This window comes from Tenrec ecaudatus, chromosome 1 (genome assembly GCF_050624435.1).
Source record: "Tenrec ecaudatus isolate mTenEca1 chromosome 1, mTenEca1.hap1, whole genome shotgun sequence".
NCBI lineage: Eukaryota > Metazoa > Chordata > Mammalia > Afrosoricida > Tenrecidae > Tenrec > Tenrec ecaudatus.
In genome coordinates, this window is record NC_134530.1 from 166,578,775 (window position 1) to 166,587,140 (window position 8,366).

Consider the following 8,366-nt stretch of genomic DNA (forward strand, 5'->3'; position numbering starts at 1 on the left):
AGTGTTCAAGCCAACTCAGAGATGACCAAGATTAGGCTGCCATCTTGACTCTAGAGCCAAGCCCCTACCCCACCCCTGCCATCTTGTTACATATGTGCCTTCCTGTCTTGTGTGTGCCCTAGTGCCTCCCCTTCCTATTGCGTGTGCAGCCCTAGCTCCTCTTCCCTCTCCTGTCACACCTATCATGTCTCTTGCACAACCCCTTCCTGTCACTGCGTGCTCACTGTGGCTTGCACGCCTGCGATTCCATCGGTCTGTGAGTCAGTCAAGTCCGGTCTTGTTCTGGTTCCGGTCACCATGGAAAGGGGAGCCCTTGCATGCTCATCTTGTCTGAGGTCTCTTTCACTTACCGCTCCATTACATCAGCGTCCCTTGGACCCATTCGGTTGTGGGGAGGCTGGTCCCCCACAAAACAGGAAGTAAACAAAAACAATGACAAAACGAAACAAAAACCTCAATCAAAAGGAAAGCAGAAAATGTTAAAGACTGGAATAACTGTAAATGGGCCAAAAGGGAAATCAAATGATGACGTGTTACATTCGCTAACTCCATCTGCCACATTCCGCTTTACGGGCTGCCTCATAGCACAGCTAGTCCCACCCCTGGACCGCGGGCTGAGGGGACTCACGGGGGGCTTCGTCCATGTGGGGACCCTGCACATGGATCGTGGGCTTCCACTCTCAGCCATCGTCGTCTGCAAAGATAACCTTCCCTCCTTTGGATTTGGATTTTACTGTTTGCAGTCCTTGGCTCACACAGGCTGGCGTGCTTCCTCCATGTGGACTTAATTGCCATCTATCTTAGATGGCTGTTTATTTTAAGACAAGCCCTTAAGACCCCAGACACTATTCTTCCAGAGAGTGGGAACCATTTCATTTCTTCATCACAGTTTGCCATAGCCCCCATATTTTCTTTTTTTTTTTAGCCCCCATATTTTCAAAGACCTTTTCATTAGGGTGAATATCAATTAGGGCCATATAATAAGAACTAAGTGTTCTTAGATTGGGGCTAGAATTAAGTGTATGCCCCAATTCACTCATAGTTCTATGACTCGTATATGTCTCTGGTTCATCCAGACACATGATCATCTTTTTATGATAGAGAACATTATCAATCATCCTGCTGGGGCCTAAGGCAATTCTGATAGCATCAATAATTTAGCCAAAACATTGTTGAGAAAAGGAAACGATACAAGTCCAGGCCAGCTTTTCAGACCGCAATACATGGATTGTGGACTTGTACAGATTAAACGCTTAAGTGCTTGGAAACTGTTTACACAAACAATGAGGGTTGGTGATGGGGCCAAACGCGCAGTAACTCCCATTCACAGAGGCAGAACCGTGCCTCCCAGACTAATACTCGCATAAGGGGGCATTTAAGTGGTGGCTATGTGGCCGTCCCAGGCCGCCATTCATTGGGTACCCTCAAAGCAAGAGGTCCAAACCAACCCCACCACCTGGGGGGAGCAGTCACCTGCTGCTCAGCCTGAATTCAAGGGAGCGGGTCGTTTCCGAAAATCTTCTGCAGGTGAACTTCAGGTAAGGCCTGGTTCAGGTGGTGGCATTTCCATGCCGAATCCCTCCGGTGAGGCCTATGAAGGATATCATGTGCCCCAAAAGAACAGAGTCTAAAGTCGGGGCTGTAGGGCTGGGTAGAAAGAAGGTCAAAAGCGTCCAATTAGGAACCTAATAGGGTCCAATATTCTTCCCTCGTGTGCTTGGGAAGTATTGTTGAACAAAGCCCGGCCCCTCCCCCATCTCATCACGCATTGTTCTCTAAATAGGGGCTGTTGCCTGTGAGATCTCAGGGCGTGGTTTGGGTCTCAGGGTTAAAAAGGAGTGCAGGGCAATCATTTCAGGGGCTCACTTGACCTCCACGGCTCCGAAAGGCAGTCCATTCAAATGTGAACTTCACTTTTGTGTCTCCTCTCTTTGGATGAGGCTTCTTCTACCCCGTAGTTGAAGAGTCTAAAGGACCTTTGACTGAAATGCTCAGTCGTGGTCGCCGCACGAGCCACTTCCACTGGTTTTACGGCAAAGGAAGCACTCGTTCCTGCAGGTCACTTCGTCCTTTTTATTTATTTTTAATAATTTCATTGGGGGTTCCTACAGCTCTTATCACAATCCAGCCATCCATCCGTTGTGTCGAGCACATTTGTACATTTGTTGCCCTCATCATTCTCAAAACATTTTCTTTCTACTTGAGCCCTTGGTAGCAGCTCATTTTCCCCCCTCCTTCCTTTACCCTCCCTCCCTCATGAACCCTTGATAATTTATAAAGAATTATTTTTTCATGTCTTACACTGACTGATGTCTCCCTTCACCCACTTTTCTGTTGTCCATCCCCCTGGGAGAGGGTTATGTGTAGATCATTGTGATCGGTTACCCCTATCTCTCCCCTCTCCCCCCACTTTTCCTTTCCCCTCCTGGTATCTCTACTCTCAATATTGGTCTTGAGAGGTTTATCTGTCCTGGATTCCCTGTGTTTCCAGCTCTTATCTGTACCTGTGTACATGCTCTGGTCTAGCCTGATTTGTAAGATAGAATGGGGGTCATGACAATGTGTGTGTATGTGTGTGTGTGTGTGTGTGAATATTAAAGAACTGGAGGAAAGTTGTATGTTTCATTGGTGCTATACTGCACCCTGACTGGTTCATCTCTTCCTTATGACCCTCATGTGAGGGGATATTCAATTGCCTACAGATGGGCTTGGGTCTCCACTCTGCACTCCCCCTCATTCACAATGATAGAATTTTTTATTCTTTGATGCCTGCTACCTGATCCCTTTGACACCTCATGATCACACAGGCTGGTGTGCTTCTTCCATGTGGACTTTGTTGCTTCTGAGGTAGATGGCCATTTGTTTACCTTCAAGCCTTTAAGATCCCAGATGCTATATCTTTTGATAGCCAGGCATCATTAGCTTTCTTCACCACATTTGCTTATTCACCCACTTTGTCTTCAGCAATCGTATTGGGAAGGTGAGCATCATGGAATGCCAGTTTCATAGAACAAAATGTTCTTGTGTTGAGGGAGTACTTATTAAACCTATAAATATATGTACATAGATCTATTTCCCTATCATTATATATAAATATACTTCATATGTACATGCCTGTACTTAGACCTCTTTAAATGCCCTTTGCCTCCTAGCTCTTTCCTCTATTTCCTTTTACTTTCCTCTTGTCCCACTATCATGGTCAGCCTTCATTGGGGTTTCAGTAATTCCTCTCAGATACATTGCTCTTTATCAAGCCCTACCAGGCCTCCTAGACCCTCCTGACCATCGATTTTGGATCACTTGTTGTTCCCTTGTCCCTCTGTTTGTTAACACCCACTCCCTTTCCCCTGCCCCACCTCTCCTGTGTCCCCCCTCTCCCCCAACTGTGGGTCCATTGTTTTCTCCTCCAGGTTCTTTATCCCACCTATCTTATGAAGATAGACATACAGAGACAATAATAAGCACACACACACACAAAAAAGACCAAAACAAAGCAACAAAAGAAAACAAAACAACAACAAACAAAGAAATCAACAAAAAGCCTACAAATAGTTCCAGGCTGTTTGTTGACCTTTAGGAGTGTTTTCTGGTCCAGTCTGATGAGGTGCTATGCCCTGGCCCCAAAGTCTATTTTTGGAATTCCCCCAGGACTTCCTTGCTCTGCTCCCCTTGCTGCTCTACTGCATGCCCTTTGCCCTTCTTCGTGGAGCCCTGGTGGGGCAGTGGGTCACAGGAGGGCTGCTAACCTCAAGGCCAGCAGATCCTCGGGTCCACCAGCCTTCCAGGGAGAGAGACACGTGGCTTTCTCATCGTCCTGTGAAGACTTTCCTTCCCTTTTGTTGCAGGCTAGCAGAAACCATCGTTGTCCCTTGGGTGGCCACTTGTAAGCTTTCAGGAGCCCTGCAAGACTCTACATAGGACCAGAGCACCAAACACATGAACCTGCGAGCAGACTGAGGAACTGGGATGTCCCCTGAAGCCATGTCCCCAACCTCCAAGCCAAGGAGCACATCAGCAACCTCCCCTGCCTGCTGTTGCTGTAACCAGGTGGATCACACATCTGGTGCCATTTTAGCTGCTTGCAGGTGTATACGCCCCGATGTGAATGCTTGTATCAAGGAAACTACAGGGGGGGGGGAGGAGAGGGGGGAGAACAAGCTTGATCAGCGGTTGGTTACCATGGGTGGAGAAAGTGTTGTTGCTTAGGGGCATTGAGTTTATGCTCATAATGATGGAATAATTTGGAAAAGGATATCAATAATTATTGTACTACACAAATAATATAATTAATGGCACTAATATCATGTAGGAGTTGTGGAACGGGATGCAGGATATTTTGTGGTATATATTTTGGTCACAATTAGAAAAAAAAATTACATGAATGTTCTAGAATGCAGTGAATGTTGTACAACTCTTCTTGATACGATTGGATTATTGAACTGTGTGACATGTAGGTGAAGTGCTAATAAAACTTTCTTTAAAGTATTAAAAATAACAATGGGAAAAATAATTTAAAGCCCTCAAATAACTCCCCCACTTTTCCTCCTCCCTCCTGCCTCTGGCAATCTCTAATCAACTTTGTTTTCTTGCTGATGTTGTTTTTTAAACTTGTTTTCTATACAAGTGCCTCTTTTCATGTTTTTATACAGTGAGAGCCTACAATAGTTTTCCTTTAGTGACGGGCTTATTTCACTCAACCCAGTGTGTTCAAGCTACATCCATAACTTAGCATGTTGTTTCTTGCTAGTTGGATAGAATGCCATCGTCTGGACGAGCCACCTTTTGCTGTGAACACCGGTGTGCTGGTGTCTCAGGCTCCGCTCTCGCATCTCCTAGGTGTCTACCGCAGAGTGGAATGGGCGGTGTGGGGGAGCACCTCCACAACCAAATCAGTTCTAGGGGCGGTCCTGTAGTTGAAGGGTAAATTAAGGAAACACCAGTCAAGGCATACAAGGGATCACCTTGTCCCTGAGGACCGGAACCAGAGAGGAGGCCAAATGGATCTTCTCACAAACTTCTATAATCTTGGGCATGCAAGCCAGGCCATACACAAGCGCACATACATACACACAGGTAAGAGGAAGGCGTGGTACTCGAGGCATACATGTAACGGGATGGAGATGAGCTAGGCGTATACATGTAACAGGAAAGTACATGTATAACAAGATGGCGGCCTCAACCAGGTGGTCTCTGTGCTGTCTTGACCTTAAGTGTCCCTGAGCCCTTCTCCCTCTGGGGGAGCAATCTATGATCCCTATCAGAAGGGAGGGGCCCTCCTTAGGGTGGGGCAGGCAATAGGGTGTGACTGCTCTGGCTGGCAGACTGCCTTCAGGGTGTACATAGCAGTAACCTTGTGCTTGCAGGCACTTTATAGGGGACATTGGTTGTGGGGACTAACTTTAGTTAAGAGAATGTCGCCCAGTCACATATCTTACCCATGAAGGTGAAGGCTTGCCTCCATGAGAGCCTCAGCCTCCCAGACTCCTGAAAACGCGAGCACAAAGGATCCGGTTCTCACACCGGGCCGATGACGGTTCTGCTGCTAGTTGGTTAGCTGGTGGAGAAGCCACCCGGCTCTTTTCCACATGGCTGCACCTCTTTGCCTGCTCACCAGCAATGGACAAGAGTCCAGTCCCTGGAATCCTTACCACCTCTTGTTACTTTCTGCTTCCAAAAAAAAAAGTTATCCCTCTGAGTAGTAGTGAATGTATCTATCCCCCCAGTTGGATGAACTGGCTAAGGGTAGTCTAGATGTTGTGCATCTCTGATGACATGGAGCATCTCCGTGTGTGTGTGTGTGTGTGTGTGTGTGCGTGCGCCATTTGAACACCCTCTCTGGTGCAATACCTAGTCAAGCCCTTCGCCCACTTTATGATTGGACTCTTTGTCTTAGGGTGGTTAAGTGGTCGAATCTGAATTTATATTTTGGTTAAAAAATTTTTTTTTTATATTTTGGTTTTTAGATTCTTGTTGGATATATGGTTTCCAAGGTATTCTCCCAGTTGGGTAGCCTGTCTTTTCACTATTTTGGTAAAGTCTTTTGATGAAAAAATGTTTTACCTCGTAATAATGTTTTAATGAACCAAAGTTTTACATCATTATGAGGCCCCAGGTATTGATTTTGTCCCCTGCTGTTTGTACTTTTGTGACTATATTAGATATCCCGCCATTAAAAGCTAGGTCAGACAGCGTGGCCTTTGCAGATACTTCAACCAACTTTAGGTTTTAGATTCGTGCTCCATTTTGAACTTATTCATCTTTTTCAGAGCCAAGTTCTTAATTTCTTCATTCTTTACATTTAAAAAAGATTTCTTCAGTGACATCCTTGGCTTGAATTCTCAGCCATAGGTTTTTCAGAACTATACAACTGGAACCAACCGCTTGATGTCAATTTTGCAGAAGCCTACTTAGCCCCTAGTTTCTTTCTTTTTTGTGTGTGTAAGAGAGAACTTTATATACAAGAGCAAGTGAATATTAAGTAAACATCCCAGCCCAATCCAGATCAAGTCCATAAGTCTGATATTACCCCAAACGTTGATACCCGTCCATAAATTCCTCTTTAGACTCATGCAGCCATGCAATCCTGGTGAGTGCAGAAAGATCACAGGCCAGTGGGTGGAAAGTGTAGTGGAGCCAGTGGCAGTGGAAGCCTCTCAGCACGGACAGGGTCTCCATGTGGCTCCTTTAGGTGCAGGGCTCTAGCGTGGCTCCATATGTCTTGTCAACAGGAATGTCTCACAGGGAGTGTGAGTGTCCTGCCTCCAGCAAGCTCTTTGTCTCTGTGGGGCCTCCAAATGAGGTCATCAACCTGCTAGTTTCTTGTCATCCACCTTAATCAGGTTTATTTGGTGCTCCGTACAGAGGGCCCCACTAATTCCACGTACAGAGCTTCATCAGAGTTAGAGGCAAGCACAAAAACAATCAGAGCACTTGCTGGGCTCTGGCAGCTTCGTGAATCCCACGTACCAGGCCATCCTGGATGAGGGCGGTCTTTGGCCCCTATGGTCAAGAGGCAGAGCCTCTGTGACACCTCCAGCCGCAAGGCCGTCCTAGGCCATGCTCATGGTCATGGGCGGAGCTGGTTTTTGAAGGCCACCTGGGCTTCCAGCTCTTCATACCTGTTCGGCAACAGGGAGCGAGCTTGCATTTAGTTATGTGTGTGGTGTGAGGCGTGAAGCCTGTTTCACTTTTCTTTTTTGTGGAAATCTGCCAATTTAGCTTTCTGTAGCCTCCAATCTATGGGCAGGGATTGTAGTCATCGTCCGGGTAACCTTGCCCTTAATCAGTTTTTTCCATCACTGTTTACCTCCATTTTCTCCCCACTTCCACCCCTGGAGCCACTCATAAATTTTAAATTTTAGTTTCTATACATTTGCCTTTTCTTTATATATATATATATATATATATATATATATATATATATATATATATATATATATATATATATATATATACATACATACATATATATGAAGTCATATCATTACTATCTGTTTGTGATTGGCTTATTTCACGCAGCATAATGTCTTCAAGCTCAATCCACCGTATAGCATGTACCACAATTTCATTTCTTACTGGCCGAATAGGCGATCGCACGTATGTACAACAAGAAGACAACCTTTTTTTGAGCGCAGGGTACAAAGACAGGGCAGAAACAACTCAGAAAATATTTGCTCAACAAAGGTCCCTGCCCTTGAGGGACTTCTCTCTTCTACTGGGCAATAAGATGGGAAGACCAGGAAGGAAGACAAGCATTTCTCTTTCTCTGGTGATTTCTAAAGCACTTTCCCTGTGCTTTCTTTTCAGAGGTTTCTCACAGCTAGAGAACTCCCACCACCACCCTCCATGGATTCCCATTCAAAGTCACCAGGTGGGGTAGGGTGGAACCGCCCCATGGGGTTTCCAAGGCTGGCACAAGGAAAGCTGCTTTCTGCAGAGGAGCTGTGGGGGGTGGGGGGGTGTTGAATCGAGGACATTTCAAGGAGCAGCAGAGTGCTTTAACCATTGCACCACCAGCACTCCTCAGAAGTAGGGCAGACCTCTTTAGTGTTCTGTCTGCTTTTCAAAGGAGGGATTGGAGACTCAGAGAAGTGCCTGGCCAGAGTCATCAGAGAGTAGGCTGAGGAGCCTGGCTTCAGAAGCAGGCTTAGGCGTTAGCATCCCTTCAAGCATACCTGCTGCAAGGTCAGACCTGAAGGTCTGGTTCCTCAGTGCAATCAACCAAGGTGTTTCTTCATAAACACTGGACTCCCAGCCTCCACCCTCCACCAGGTGCAGAGTCCTTTCTTAGGCTGGAATTCAGGAATTAGCATTTTTAACAGAGAGAGAGAGAGAGATTGGGAGAGAGAGAGAGATTGGGAGAGAGA